Raw genomic sequence first — 12,194 nt, forward strand, 5'->3', positions numbered from 1 at the left:
TCATTCTAGAGTCACCCCTGGTCCACCTTTATGGCGATATCTCGAAAAGGCGTCCACCTATAGAACTAAGCCCCACACCCTTTTAAAATACTCATTAACACCTTTCTTTTGATACCCATATTGTACAAACAAATTCTAGGGTCACCCCTGCTCCACCTTTATGGCGATATCTCGAAACGGCGTCCACCTATGGAACTAAGGAATACTCCCTTTTAAAATAATCATTATCACCTTTCTTTTGATGCCCATATTGTACAAACAAATTCTAGGGTCACCCCTGGTCCACCTTTATGGCGATATCTCGAAAATGCGACCACATATACAACAACCACCACTCCCTTTTAAAACCCTCATTAATACCTTTAATTTGATACCCATATCGTACAAACACATTCTAGAGTCACCCCTGGTCCACCTTTGTGGCGATATTCCGAAAAGGTGTCCACCTATAGAACTAAGCCCCACACCCTTTTAAAATACTCATTAACACCTTTCTTTTGATACCCATATTGTACAAACAAATTCTAGGGTCACCCCTGGTCCCCTTTATGGCGATATCTCGAAACGGCGTCCACCTATGGAACTAAGGATTACTCCCTTTTAAAATACTCATTAACACCTTTCTTTTGATACCCATATCGTACAAACAAATTCTAGGGTCACCCCTGGTCCACCTTTATGGCGATATCTCGAAACGGCATCCACCTATGGAACTAAGGATTACTCCCTTTTAAAATACTCATTAATACCTTTAATTTGATATCCATATCGTACAAACGCATTCTAGAGTCACCCCTGGTCCACATTTATGGCGATATTTCGAAAAGGCGACCACCTATAGAACTAAGGCCCACTCCCTTTTAAAATACTCATTAACACCTTTCGTTTGATGCCCATATTGTGCAAACGCATTCTAGAGTCACCCCTGGTCCATCTTTACGGCGATATCTCGAAAAGGCATCCATCTATAGAACTTAGGTCCACGCCCTTTTAAAATACTCATTAACACCTTTCGTTTGATGCCCATATTGTACAAACAAATTCTAGGGTCACCCCTGGTCCACGTTTATGGCGATATCTCGAAACGGCGTCCACCTATGGAACTAAGGATTACTCCCTTTTAAAATACTCATTAACACCTTTCATTTGATACCCATATCGTACAAACGCATTCTAGAGTCACCCCTGGTCCATCTTTACGGCGATATCTCGAAAAGGCGTCCATCTATAGAACTTAGGTCCACGCCCTTTTAAAATACTCATTATCACCTTTCTTTTGATGCCCATATTGTACAAACAAATTCTAGGGTCACCCCTGGTCCACCTTTATGGCGATATCTCGAAACGGCGTCCACCTATGGAACTAAGGATTACTCCCTTTTAAAATACTCATTAACACCTTTCTTTTGATACCCATATCGTACAAACGCATTCTAGGGTCAACCCTGATCCACCTTTATGGCTATATCCCTAAATGGCGTCCACCTATAGAAGTATGGCCCACTCCCTCATAAAATACTCTTTAATGCCTTTCATTTGATATACATGTCATACAAACACATTCCAGGGTTTCCCTCGGTTCATTTTCCTACATGGTTATTTTCCCTTATGTTGTCACCATAGCTCTCAACTGAGTATGTAATGTTCGGTTACACCCGAACTTAACCTTCCTTACTTGTTTTTTTTTTTTTTTAAATCACGAATTTTCACAGAGGTCTTTCCATTTATTTTAACATATCTTGGAAATTACTTATCTAAATTCGTTGGGAGAAACACCAGTGGATTCACCGTAAAATTTTCTTCAAGTATTGATAAGACAATTTTTTTATATGATCGATGGTTGTGGAGTTACTCACATAAAAATTTAAGCAAAATTTTTCAAAATCGAAAATTTTTTTATTTTTCAAAAATTCATAAAAAATCGAAGGTTTTAAAAACTTGCCATTTTTATTTCACGGTCTTAAAACTGTAAACATTATAAATAACTGAAATCTTATTTCGTGAAAATACATGAATAAATGTTGGTTTTATTGCAATAAAGTGAAAATACCCAATTTAGCGAAAATTTTGCATATCAAGCCTATTATTGTTTTTGACAAACAAATTATTTAGGTATGACGTTTTGGGCAACTTTGTCTTTTTAAAGCTTACTACGGGCATCGCCAGAAATGAGAAAATTCCATAATGACAATCAAGACACACTCAAGACACTCAAGTTTTTTTAAAAATCCCTTTTTTCAAACCCTTTCGCAGGTAGTGGTTAAAAAATTTACAGACTCATTAGATGCCTGCCCTGTATGGTATATTGTCGCCGATTGTGACAAACGAAAAAAAAAAAAATACATACTTTTGAAAACCTAAGTGGCCTGCTACTATTTAAAGTAATTCATTTAGTTAATTCAATGTTATTTAACTAGCATTCCTGATCGCGAAAAGTCAAGTTGTCAACAACAGCAAAAAACTATTAATTGGTTAGTGAAATTTAAAATGAATAATAACAGTAGAAAATTTGTCTGCAAAAATGATTCGAATATATTTTGTTATGTATGTGGTCTTTACACTACAGCAAAAGGGCGGAGAAATTTTTTTTTTTATATTCATCATAATTGTAACCTCTAAATTACATATTCATATAATTTCAGATGCAACCACGTGTCTAAAAATGCATTTATTTGGATTTAGTCCCTTCAAATCTTGGTGATGTCCGCGACGAGCATGGAGAACGATTTCACCAACAACTTAAGTCAATGGAGGAGCGTTATCAAGGATTCTGCAACGAAAATATGATGAGGTATTATAATTGGTTTCTTTTACGAGAATCAAATTCAGAAAATTACAGTAGACAAGCAAAAAGTAGAAATTATTTTTTAATATTTCAAGTACTAAATTTAGTAGGATTTCTTTAAAAAAAGGTATCTTAAATAGCTAAATAAACAAAAATATTAAAAATACGTATTTTCCCTTCATTCACTTAATTGTTAATACTTATTTGGAATGATCACAGTTTTACGATCATCTAATAAAAGTTGTAAGTTTTTGTCTCTTTCGATTTTTTACGAATTAAAAAAAAAATGGAAATTTTTAATACGAAAAATCGATTTTTTATAATTCGATGCACATAACTCTGAAACCAATAAGTATTTAAAAAAATTGTATTTAAACAGTTTTAAGTTAATTTCGTTTGCTATTATATGCTATTTTCTCCAATCAAATCGGCCAACACGTTCCAGAGATATTAGAAAATCAATAGATCTCCCTTTTCAAAAACGGCAAATTTTAGAAAACAAAAAAAAAAGAAAAAAAAAAAAAAAAAAAAAAACCAAAAACGGATTCATAGAATTTTAAATTTCGACCATTTTTATAATTAGGGGACTATAGCAAATAAAAAAAAGAGTGGTGATCCAGGGTAATGCAAAAAGTTTAATTTTGTAGAGAAGTGTTATTGGAAAACAATGGCAAAACATTCACACGTTGGTGTGTAAACTTATACAAGGTACCATGGTTGTCATTTTGTCCATTTGGACCAAAAATTGACCCTTCCAACCCGATTTCGTCCGCTGGTCCCTTTTCTGCAATTTTGGTCCTTTTTATGCAGTTGCCACGTTTTTGATACTTTTCTTTCTTTTTACCCAGGTAAAAATTCACAATATTGCCCAAAAAATTTACCGCACATTCGTTAACCCACATATAATTTTGAATTTCTCGCCACAGGGCTTGCCACTGATGAAGCGTTAAGTTTAATGAATTAAAAACTAAGTAAAATAATGAAACTAATTTGTTTTATATTAAGTGTACTTGCCACTCACTCAGTTCAAGCAAACCGAAAAATAAGGCTGACGACAGAGTAGAAGCGAGAAGCGTTGCTATAATATATGTAAATATAGAAAGCTATTAAAATGAATTTTTATGGAAAATTGATGTAAAAGTGACACTGTTGACAGTGCCAGACACGCTTTAGGCTTGTAAAATATATGAAATATATATGTATTACGTATGTTTGCATATACGCACAAACTAACCGGGGCGCTTGTGATATATCCAGGTCCCAAATTGATTACAAACACAGTATTTGATTGCGTTAGCGAATTGACTGCAATCAAGTTGATTGCAAAAGAAAAGATACAATCAAATTGATTGTAGATTGTACTTCTAATATATAAAATTCTTCTGTCACGGTTTTAGAGGCTTAACTCCTCCGAAACGGCCGAACAGATTCTCATGAAATTTTGTGAGCATATTGGGTAGGTCTGAGAATCAGCTAGCGTCTACCTTTTTTTTCGCTACGTGCCTTTGGTCTTGAGATCAAAACGTGAACCAGGGTACCCCTAGAATATGTTTATACAATATGGATATCAAATGAAAGCTGTTGATGAGTGCTATAGTACAGGATAATTTTCATACCCCTGGGTGACTAGGGTCTCCAGATATAGGCGAAAACGTGGACCCGGGTACCCCTATAATGTGTTTATACAATGTGGATATCAAATTGAAGCTGTTGATGTGTGCTATAATACAGAGTAAGTTTTACACCGCTGAGTGACTACGGTCTCGAGATATAGGCCAAAACATGGACCCGGATACCCCTAGAATGTGTGTGTATTATGGATATCAAATGCAAGCTGTTGCTGAGAGCTTTAAAGTAATTTTCATTGTGATATTCGATTTAGTCGCACCAACCTGGAAAAACTGATAAATATGCATTCCAAAATAAGGACATGAACTAATAATACCCACATACCTATTTACACGTCCTATTCGATTTGCCTGAAATTTAGTATATAAATTTGCCTATATTAGTATTTACGATGCTTTTTTCCGGGAAGTATACCAGAGACGGACTGGAAATGGGATTAGGACTAGGACTGGGACTGAGACTGAGACTCGGAGTGGGAATGGGACTGAGACTCGGAATGGGAATGGAACAAAATACATACCACCCTCTGGGACTGGCAATAAGAGATGAAGAAGAAGGAGAAAAACTTGAGAGAAAAGAAAAGAGAGAAGGAGGCTGATAAAGAGATAGAATGAGACGAAGATGGAGATGAAGCGAAAAAGATGGAGGGAGGAGTGAATAAAAAGATTAGGAAAAAGTGTAGAGGGGTAGGGCAGAGTTAGACGGAAAAAGCTTGTTAAAGAGTATGCAGATAGACCAAATTTAGGGCAGAACAACGTCTGCCGGGTCTGCTAGTTTTACAATAAAAAAATGTAATCAAATTTGACTACAATGAAATAAGCTGGGCAACGTTTGATTGTAAATTGGAATGACAGCTCTGCTAGAACTTGTTTTTATAAGCCACTTTTATGTACTTAAATGGTGCTGCATAATTTTAGGCGCATATTAAATTTTTAAGTACGTAAGGAACAAACCAATGGTATAAAAACCCGGCAATTACTTCTCCCAAAATTTAATTGCGGTTTCTTTTCTGTCTATAGTGTTACACTTTTTATACGCCGCGCAAGGGTTGTTGTTCTATTCTAAAAAACAGGCAACGCCTTTAAGGGGTATTTCCTTCTTTTGTGAAAATTGTAGCCTGCTCGCAACGCAAAAGCGTTACACTTTTACCCTGTATAAAATGGCGGTGTGGCAATGCAACTCTGTGAAACTCCCAATTCGCTCTTGAGTTCCATATATGCTCTGTTAATATGAGTGCACATATCCCCTACCAGATTGCGCATTCACGAGTTCAAAATTGCTTCGTTCTGCGCATCTACGTCATAGTTGACTGTTTGAGCGAATGAAAGAAAGAGAGAAAAAAACAAGAGCTAAAGGAAAATGACGTAAGAATTTCCCATAAAAAAATAGATGATCTAATGTTTACATGCGCAATGCGCAATCTTCTTGTGTGATTTATGATATGAGTGAATATGGTGAGATGAATGTTCTTTGTATGCACTATAAATGTTGACAATTTTCTGGGGTAGGAGTAACACTATTAAGGTTTTACCATTTACTTAGGCAACAATTTATTTCAGAAAAGAAAACGCTATAAGAAATTTGACATATTTTTTTTTAAATCATAGTTTGAAAATTGGTCAAAAGTGTAAACAAGTTTAGTTTTTAGAGTTGAAAAGTTATAGAATGCATCAAGTTGATTTTATGCAAAATCGCTTACCACGTTAAAATATCCAGCATCAAAATTTGTACAAAATTTACCTGAAAAGAAAGAAAGAAAAAGAAAAACAATTACTCAAATGTTTTGCTTAATTAATAAAACTTAATAAAGGAGATATTTTTATTGGTTATCGGTAGAAAATAGGTAAACATATGCTGAGTTGTGGAACTCACTTCGTGAAGATTTTTATATAAAAATAATAATAAAATAGTTCCGAACAATATCGGAAAAGGAAAACCCGTTGCTTTTATCCTTAAACCAAGTCGCTAAATACGGATGTATGTTGATATCCCGGCAGCCTAACTGTTGCCTACCGGCCAGCAGAGTCCTATCAGACTTTTCAATAGGTTAAGTTGGGTTTAACTCAAATAGACTGTGTAAAGTCCATGGTGTTATCAGAAGTTTGCTCCATGATCATGTTTATTTCTTGCCTTCTATTAATCTCGCCCTATCTGATTGAAACGTCTAGGGTTTAAGGTTGGAGCGATGCGCTCATATCAAAACTCCCTTCCCCACCAGAAGGATCCATAATAACTTCCTATGCTAACGACTGCACGATTATGGCTACAGGACTAGGCGCTTCAATTGATTAATTAGTTTCTAAAATAAACAGCTATCTCCCCAATCTTCCTAGTTTCTTCACCTCGCGCAACTTGGAATTATCACCGACAAAATCAACAGCCACCCTGTTTACGACGCGGAAGGAACAGATGTCGCAAATATTGGACGTACACGTCGATGGTGCTACACTACCGACTGTTAGTCACCCAAAGATCTTAGAGGTAACGTTCGATAATACTCTCAACCTTCAAGGCTCATGCCACCGAGATTGTTTCTAAAGTACAAAGTTGCAACAAAATCCTCAAGTTGCTTGCTGGGGCAGTACAGGGAAAAGATAAAGAAGAGTTGCTAACCACGTACAAAGTAATTGGCCGGCCGCTCATGACCTAGGCGTCACCAGTTTGGTCGCCTGGTCTTATAATACATACTGAAAAAGATTACAGACCTGTCAAAATGCTGCACTCAGAACTGACACCGGATGTCTCCTAATGAACCCCGAACACCACCTGCATAGTGAGGCCAAAGAGCTCAATATTAAAGAGCACAACGAAATGCAGAACCAGCAGTTTTTGCTTAATTGTCACAAACCGGGACATCCTAGCAAACAACAGCCCCGCCTCCACGGGAATTAAGGGAACATATCCATAAACACCATGACGAGATCCAGCATCTGCCAACACAGCCGATTGATCCAGGCCCTTAGTCAAATCCACACAGAATCGGTAAACACCTTTGTCAAGACACGCCCGGTTAACCCTGTTATTAATATGCAATACCCTACCCTTGCAAAGCAAGAAAGCACATTACCAAGGAGACACGAGTCTCCCTGGCCCAACTTCGTTCAGGATACTATAACGAGTTAAACTATCACTTGTGCAGAATCAACCCCGACATACGTAATGTATGTCCTGCATGTGATGTGTCCCCAAATGACACCAACCATCTTTTCAATTGTAATGTGGACATACGCCTCTAACACCTATCTATGGTCTTCCTCTGTTGAAACAGCCAGTTTGTGAGTGGTCGTGCCCATTGAATGGGGTGAGGCACTGTTAATACAACAACAACAGCGATGCGCCATGTTTAGCTAGCTCATTGCCTTCTTCGTTTCCATCTACTACCGTATGCCCAGGGACCAAATGTATAAGTATTTCTCTATATCCCGATTCTTTCTAAACATTGCTTACACTCTTAAATACTTTAAGTTGTTGCTGTACTAGAAATTATTGCCTTAATTGATTCTTGACATTCATTGTAAAAATTGACTTGGCTGCATATACTTCCGCCTAAGAAACCCTACAGGGATCTGGAAGCTTCTATCATTTCTTTGTTCCCGGATCCGCGCCGTATGTCGCAGCTCCTACGCCTTGCATTACTTTGGAACAATCGGTATACGCGTGTATCGCCTCGTCTGCTATTTTAGCGAACTTGCGCCATACTTCACCCTCTATCTGAGACCAATCGAAGCGCAAGTAGGGAACGAGGCAGTATGTCCGTTAGGGCGGTTCGATTTAAAAATCGCTCATTGCTCTACAAAATCGTATTCTAGGGATCAAAATAAGAAGCTTTGCCGAAGGAACCATACCTCTAAAACGAATTCTGATGTCCCCCCCTTTGGGTCGAACTTTCGGGTAGGGGCAATTTCAATTCTACTTGCTGTGTCTTGTGGTGGCTTAAAAAAAACAACACAAGCAATTTTACGATCTGCAATTGTGTCACAGTGATACCTTCATTTTTTAAAACGGTTGAATAAAAAACCCACACAACTATGTTTACGACATGCAAATGCATCACAGTGATGCCTTGGTTCTAAAAGGGGGTTGTAAAAACGCTAATTTCTAATAATTTTTTTTAACTCCAAAAAGAAAAAACGTAGGCATTTCAAAGTGGGATTTTTCAAAATTTGCCCCTATGACCCAAAGGGGGGGACATCAGAATTCGTTATAGAGGTATGGTTCCTTGGGCAAAGTTTCTTATTTTGATCCCTAGAATATGATTTTCACAGAGCAATGGGTGATTTTTTTGCCTCCCCGCAAATCGACCCGGCCTTATGTCCGTCTAATATTTGATAACACAATACCATTATGGTTGTTTCGTCTGCGCTCAAGCTGAATCGAGGCATTGAGTCTCGTTGTTAAGGCCATATTCTTCGCCACCAGGTCTACAGGTGGAATGTGCAGAATGGCATACAGAGAGCAACTGCCAGGGTTGCAAAACCCAATCATTTCATACAGATTTTGCAATTTTAAGTTGATAATTATCATTTTGTTATATTTTTATAAATAAAATAGGCTGTATTTTATGCGATTACTCGCTAAGGGCGTCCTAAATAATACTTTAGGTGTATTTACGGAGCTTACAAGTACTCCACAACTGATCCTCACACATATAAAATATTAAATCCAATATACCTTGCGATGTCCTGGACCAGAACCATTTACTTCAGCTTGGAGTACTCTTTCAGAGTACTCCCGGGAAGACCTACTGGTGAGATCGTTCAAAAAAAGCTCAAAAACCACTCAATGCACTACTCACAAGCAAAGATGGGGCTGAACTTTGTAAGCTTATTGGAGTAATAATGTGACAGAAGCGGTCCTACCATTTTTTCCAGAGTCGCCGAAACAATGGTACTAAAGCCTCCATACTATACATAGGAAAAACTATTCTTCACAAAAACCACAAAATCCAATAACTTCCAAAAGATTTCGAACCAAAACGCAATAAATAAATTTTTATAGACCAAAACGTAATAATTACACATATATAAATAAATAAAAAAAAATAAATGTAAGGCGCGATAACCTCCGAAGAGATCTAAGGCCGAGCTTCTCTTCCAATTTGCGTCGTGCTCCTCTTGATTTTCCCTACAAATTGGCCGGATGGGACCTACATGTTTTATGCATCGAACGGCATCTGCAAGCAGATGACTTTTCACTGAGAGCTTTTCATGGCAGGAATAAACCCGGAGCGCTTGCCAAACACTGCCGAGGGGCGACCCCGCTTAGAAAAATTTTCTTCTAATTGAAAAAACTTATTTCTAAAATTTTGATGTTGCTTTGCCCGGGGTGCGAACCCAGGGCATACGGTGTGGCAGGCGGAGCACGCTACCATCACACCACGGTGGCCGCCACATATATATGTATCTTAATTATTCAAGGAGTTTCCAGCGAGTGGGAATGTGTGTGGGAGCGAAAGCGTGTATGAGTGAGAGTTAGAGTGGAAGTGAAGGTTGAAGTGGGAATAGGAGTGAGAGCGGGAGTTAGGGTTGTTAATAACGCAGTTAATAGCTTCGCAAACCCAATTGTCAACCACACCTTCTTTAGCAGGCGAGGCTGTGTAGACCACAATTTCTTCATGACACTATGCGGGATGGCCTTGAAGGTTCAATCCGATCATACAAAATAGTTCCTGAAATGGTCGCGGTTTTACCTTAATGGTGCTTTCACCTGAACGTACTAAATCTACATCCGGCAAAGAACCATCAACATCGACAAACCTACGCAATAACAACTGATGCGAGTATATTTATTTGATTTCTACATATGTACATATGTACGATAGCACATCAGCCCCACTCACATTCTGCCTCTTCAAGCGGACGTGACATCATAAAATTGTTGACAAATGTTTTTGGTCATCAACTGACACTTTCAATATCCAGCGCTTCTGCTGATAATGATGATGGTGACAAATAAAATGGTGTCAGGACAATCATATATTTTTTATAGCTACTAAAGCCTCCCGTTCGCTCTGTTTATACGTAATTCACATACACCCTTTTAAGATTTTATATTACTATTATTATTATTATTATTATCGTTGTTGAATTAGTCCGTTCACTCAGGCTGGCGCTTTTGTGCTGTCACTGCCCTGATAGGTTTCTCGTCACAATAAATCATTTGTCTGTAAGATTTATAACAAAAGTAGAAGTAACAACTTCTACAGAACATCAAGGATAAACTGCCCTTTTTATTCCATTTGTATACTTATCCGGTTATATTCACCTACTTAAGAGCAAGACACACGTAAAATTGACGATAACAAATGAGCGGCTGAAAAAGGATAAACGCAAAAAATATGTAGAAGGGATATTGAGTGAAAACAGAATGGTGGGATATCGATGAGGCGAACACAATGAGTATGAAATCCAGTAAAGAAATTAATGCCTTAAATATAAGTAATCAGAGAATACCAAATTGTGTGTTCTTGCTAGAAAATGGCAAGAATGAAAAAAGTCAGCCCAAAGCTTGGAGAGATGGAGAACAGCAGGTGGGAGTAGGAGTCGGAGTGGGAGTGAAAGTTGGAAGCGGATGGGAGCGCGAGTGGGAATGTGGGTAGGAGGGAGGGCGTGTATGAGTGAGAGTTAGAGTGTAAGTGAAGGTTGCAGTGAAAATGGGAGTGAGAATGAGAGTTAGAGTGGAAGCGAAGGTTGGAGTGGGGTTGGGAGTGAGAATGAGAATTAGAGTTGGTTTGAGAGTGCGACTGGGAGTGAGAGCAGTGAAAGTAGAAGTACGAGTGGGTGTCAGAGAAGAGTGAGAGTTTGATTGGAGTGGGAGCATTAGTAGAAGTGAGAGTGGGAGTGGGAGTGGGAGTGAAAGAACATCACCTATTGACCGTATTAAAGAATATATTGAAAGCACCTGCACTACGATCAAAGAACAGTTAAGCCCACACAAGGTTGTGGGAAGGAAGTGCGTAGATGTGGAAAACGAACTTCACTATTTCACCATTCGAAACTGTTTGAAATAAATAATTCGCTCTGGGCTCATTACAGCCGAGTATAAAATATAATAACAAGCACTTCAATAAGTGAAATAGACACATTGGCCTGAATTGTCATGTGGTTGCCTTTTTTTTCCGGTGTAAACAATATTTTTTTTGCTGTGCCTCACTTTCTACTCATGTAAACTTTATTCGAAATTTTTTCTTGCTTTCACTATTAACTTTTTTAAACGAGGGATGGTAAAGTATGGAAATATATTTGATGATAAAGGAAGACATGGGATGGGATGCAAAGAAAGAACGCAACTTCAGTTGCGGTGTGGGAGGTGGTGTCTTCTGTTAGCATCTTATGGTATCACTGTCAGTGGGTCTTCCCAACTTTGGTAGTATTTTCTAAGCGAAAGTTCTGAGTATAGAGAGAGCTCCTGTCGGAGTACTGTGTGAGAGGGCGCAAGGGCACACACTCAGATAGCAGAGAAGCGCTTGTTTACCGATCAGGAAAATGAGAAAGCAGACCATCTTACAGGGACAGTGGTCCTGCTGGATGCTGACAAGTCGGTCGATATGCATCAACAAACATATAAATGGCAGATTCAAGGAGTTAGCGATCTTCAATTGGTACTCCTAGAAGAACAGCAAGATAACCAAGCAAATCTGGCCGAACTAAGATAGTGGGAGAGTGGAGGACATATTTAATAGGTCAAGTAAAGAAATCTAAATTGCGGGACGCTGGCTACTCGGCCCGTACGCTGAGATAAAGATGATCCATTTTAAGAGCATTTTCAGGAGCTGCGCCCT

The 12,194-nt window shown here is 38.3% G+C and overlaps 1 long non-coding RNA gene across 1 annotated transcript in view; it reads right to left on the reverse strand.

Moving 5' to 3' along the window:
• Positions 1-12,194, reverse strand: part of LOC137249524 (uncharacterized) — a 519,870-nt gene that overhangs the window by 418,754 nt on the left and 88,922 nt on the right. The window contains exon 3 of the long non-coding RNA XR_010952403.1: positions 6,114-6,154. This is a non-coding gene — a long non-coding RNA (uncharacterized lncRNA). The remainder of the gene's footprint in view (positions 1-6,113; positions 6,155-12,194) is intronic.

The sequence above is a fragment of the Eurosta solidaginis genome, chromosome 4 (assembly GCF_040869045.1).
Source record: "Eurosta solidaginis isolate ZX-2024a chromosome 4, ASM4086904v1, whole genome shotgun sequence".
Lineage (NCBI taxonomy): Eukaryota > Metazoa > Arthropoda > Insecta > Diptera > Tephritidae > Eurosta > Eurosta solidaginis.